Genomic DNA, 4509 nt, shown 5'->3' on the forward strand with positions numbered 1-4509 from the left:
TGGAGCCACCATTCCTGCAGGAGTTTCAAAGCTGTGTAGATGTGGTGCTGAGGGATATGGTTTAGTGGTGACCAGGCAGTGCTGGGTTAACGGTTGGACTTGATGATCTTAAAGGTCTTTTCCACCCAAACCAATTCCATAATTCTATGAAAAATAACCCCCCTGAGAGTTTATCTGCCCAGCCCTTGCCTGGGAGGGGAAGAGTTCACACACCACTGCCCACGAGCGCCCCTGGGAGCTCGAAGTGCCATCAGTTAACATTGTTTCACATGAGCTTTGCCCTTGGCCATCCTCAGGGCTGCTGGCACATCAGCAAGGCTGAAATATCCCAAGAGCCTTTTCAAGAGTTGCCAAAGACCTTTTCATTTCCCTCCTGGATGCTGTGGGTCCGGTGGGACATGATACCACCAGCTGCAGCCATGCCAGGGTGGGCAGCAGGCTGGCAGGAGTGTGAAGCCAAGAGTGGGCAGACCAAAATCTCCTTGGAGCAGGGTTCTTGCTTTGCCCCATCCATTGTGGCTTCTCCACAACCCAAGTGCTACACAAGCTACAGGCAATTGCAAAACTCTCCATTTTCACATCTTTTCCTAATTTTCAGCTCCCCAGGGGGCTACTGGGAGGGTGACACAGGAGTCCCACCCAGGCAGAGGCTCCTTGGAGAAGGATCTTGCTCAAGCAGAACAGAAAGAGCAGTACCATCAAGGGGAGTAACCACCCTACAGCCCTGCCCTGGTGCTGGCTGTGCCTAGCAGCAGTGGCACCAGGGTAGGGGTGATGTGACCACACATGAGCAGGGCCTGGGCTGCTCCATGGCCTCTGGGCTTGTTGCAGCAACCCAGCAGCCCGACGGTGCCGCTTCCTCCCCCAGCCCCTGCCTGACTGGGTTAGGACACCTTAGAAAATCTGTTTGCACAACAAAATATTTGTACCAGAGGTGGATTCTCAGCTGTGCTCCTTCTCCTCCTGTGACAGAGGAACCTTCTTCTCTTTCGATCTGCTGGCTCCTCAGGATCTGCTTTCACCTCGCAGGAATCTCTCCAACCTTGTTTCCCACATCCCGCTCCTCATCCACAGCTGAAAGCAGGTTTCAGAAGGTTGCAGTGTAACTCACTGACCATTTTCAAAGGGTGCATTTGGGAGAACTAGAACTGCTCCTTCCTCTACAGAAAATTTCCTCCATGACAGCTCAAGCCAGTTCCCAGCCATGACTTTCCTGTGCTTTTCATCACCTACCTGCCTGGATGAAGCATCTGGGATGCCTCATGGCAGATCCCCATACAAAATGAAGACCTGGAGAAGAGGAGCCTGAGGGCAGACCTCCTTGCTCTCTACAACTCCCTGAAAGGAGGTTGGAGTAAGGTGGAGGTTGGTCTCTTCTCCCTAGTATCAGGAGAAATGGAATGAAATTGCACCAAGGGAGGTTTAGGTTGGGAATGAGGAACAATTTCTTTCCTTCAAGAGTGGTCAGGGATTGGAACAGGCTGCCCAGGGAGGTGGTGGAGGCACCAGCCCTGGAGGTGTTCAAAATATGTGTGGCCATGGTATGTGGGGTCATGGTTTAGTGGCCAGGGTGGTATCGGGTTGAAGGTTGGACTGGATGAACTTAGAGGTCTTTCCCAATCAAAACAGTTCTCTGACTCTGTGCTGGATCATGAGAGTGGTTTGCAATGGGGGAGCACCCAGCAGAGGCTGGCAGGAGAGTGGCAACATTCAGGGCCAGAAGAGCAGCATGCAGTAGGGATAGGGGTGTGGCAGGGCTGGCTGGAACACAGGGTCTGCCTAAAACTGCTGATTTGTGTAAATTCCCAACAGAAGAGCAAACCTCCTTGTGCCTTCCTGTTGAACACGTGGGGTTTATGTTACAGGAAGGATTCATCTGCAAACCAGGTAAGCCAAAGCACTTCGTGCATGTCCTCTGCTTGGCATGCCCCATTTGCTGTCAAACCACAGCTACTTATGAGCACTGCAAATTACTCCTCTGTAAACAATTGCTGTTGACTGAATAATTCTGAGGCTTGCATGAGCATAAATGCTTCAGACAATTTGCTCCCAATTCCTTATTTCCTCATCCATGCCCTGCCTTCACCATGGTTCCTGCACAGCCCCAAGGCAGGGCAGGGCAGGGCAGGGAAGCTGCCTGCTGCTGCCTGTGAGCCCCTGATCTGCCCAAATCAGCCCCCACCCAGGCTCCTGCTCTGCTCTTATCACTGGGAACAGCTTTAGCTGTGGGGTGGCCCAAGCCTGGCATTGAGATGTCACCTCTCCAGGCAGGAGGTATCTAAATCTTCCTGGCTTGCTGCATGACTTGGTGATCTTAAAGGTCTTTTCCAACCAAAATGATTCCATGACCATCTGACATCAGCTCTGCATCCCTTATCCTGAGCAGCAGCAGGTCTCTGCCAGACCTGGATAAAATCTGCCATCTGCTTCTCCTCCCTAGGAGCCTCTTCCTGCCACAGCCATTCCTCCCTGATCTATGCTTCTACCTCCCACATAACCCCCTGGCCAGTCATCTCCACTGCATCTTGGTCTGCTGGGAGCAGCATTGCCAGCTCTGCACAGCAAAATTGTCCCATTCATAGAACCACAGACTGGCTTGGGTTGAAAGGGACCTTAAAGATCATCCAGGAACAGCTTCCTCTAGACCAGTCTGCTCAAGGGCTCATCCAGCCTGGCTTTGAACACTTCCAGGCTTGGAGGCTCCACAATTCTCCGGTCATTCCCAAACAGGAACCCTGCCACACACCTCCAGGGAGCTGTGTCACAGCAGCAAGGCAGGAGCTGTGACTATTTTAAACAGCACCACGTTCCAAGTGCCCCTTGAGCTATTTCAGAAGATGACAGCACTGCTCAGATGTCTGAGGTGGCTTGAGCAGCTATCTCCATATCTGACTGCAGGCAAAGCCCAGAGTCATGTGCAAGGCAATCATAGCTAGCAGATAGGAAACTGGGCTATAAAAAGCTCCTCTCCAGAGGCCAAAACTGACACAGGCTCCTTCAGAGTGGACCCTGCTGACCTTGACTGCTGTGTGGAGTAAATGCTGCTGGGAAAAATGCTGAGCTGCAGCTAATGAGAGGTTCTCCAGGGCTGGGAGCACAGCTGGTTATTGAAGCTGTGGGTGATGCTTGTGTTTCCCCCTCTGGTGGGGTGTAGATGGGGCTCACATCACCCCTGCTCCCCCTCTGGCCACATTTCATGAGGTGCTGTTGGAAGAGATCTCTACAGTGGAGACCCTGCTGCCTTCCAGCTGTGTTCCTACCAGCCACAGCAACCCCAGCTCATGGCCTGACCCACATCTGTCCCAGTTTCTAATCTATCCTCTGTTAGCAGGACCAGGGCAGGGATCATCACCCTGTACTTGGCACTGGTGAGGCTGCACCTCAAATACTGAATTCAGTTTTGGGCCTCTCACTCTAAAAAGAACATTTAGGGGCTGGAGTGCATCCAGAGAAGGGCAAGAAAGCTGGTGAAGGGTCTGGAGAACAGGGCTGGTGAGAAACAGCTGAGGGAACTGGGGGTGTTTAGCCTGGAGAAGAGGAGTCTGAGGCGACATGTTATTGCTCTCTACAACTCCCTGAAAGGAGGCTGGAGCCAGGTGGAGGTCAGTCCTTCTCCCAAGGAAAAAGTGATAGGACAAGAGAAAGTCGTCTCAAGTTGCTCCAGGAGAGGTTTGGTTTGGACATGAGGAACAATTTCTTCCCCAAAAGGGTTGTCAAGGCCTGGAACAGGCTGCCCAGGGCAGTGGTGGAGTCCCCCTCCCTGGAGGGGTTTCAAAGCTCTGTGGATGTGGTGCTGAGGGACATGGTTTGGTGCTGGGTTAACAGGTGGACTTGATGACCTCAAAGGTCTCTTGAAACCAAACCGTCTCAGTGATTCCCTGCTGAGGCTGCCCAGCCCTGCCAGCGCAGTTGTGTGATGACCTTGATTCATCCTGCAGCCACACTACAGGAGAGCCCTCTCTGGGATTCAGCTGGATGGGGGGCTCGGGGCAGCAGAGCCATCCCATTGCTCCCAGGCAATGCCAATCCCAACGGGTACTGATTCCTTCCCAGCAGCAGCTGCGCACACATCCCGCCTCATCCCAGGCTCGCGGTGCCGCGATGCCAGGATGCAGGAATGTTGGAATGCCGGGATGAAGGGATGCCGGGGAGCCGGGATGCAGGGATGCGGGACCGGCATAGCCCCGGTTTCCCAAGCCTGACGCCGGCAGCGCCTCGAAATAAAATTCGGAAATATTTTGGGTGAAAAAAACCCAGAAAGGCTCTATCTGGGGAGCCCCGGCGCTGGCTGCGGAAGCATCGCGGGGGTTGAGCGGAGCAGGGAGAGGAGAGGTGGGGAGGGGACGGTGGAACTGGGGACCGGCGGCATCCAACCCCCTTCCCCGCATCCCTGAACCCAGCCCTTTCTGGGACGCACCGCCTCCACCCGGGGGGCCGGCGCGGGGCGGAGCCTCCTCCCGGGGCTCTCCGCGGTGCGCGCAAGGAGCTGCGTGAGGTCCGCGCCGCGCC

Source organism: Indicator indicator, chromosome 18, assembly GCF_027791375.1.
Source record: "Indicator indicator isolate 239-I01 chromosome 18, UM_Iind_1.1, whole genome shotgun sequence".
Lineage (NCBI taxonomy): Eukaryota > Metazoa > Chordata > Aves > Piciformes > Indicatoridae > Indicator > Indicator indicator.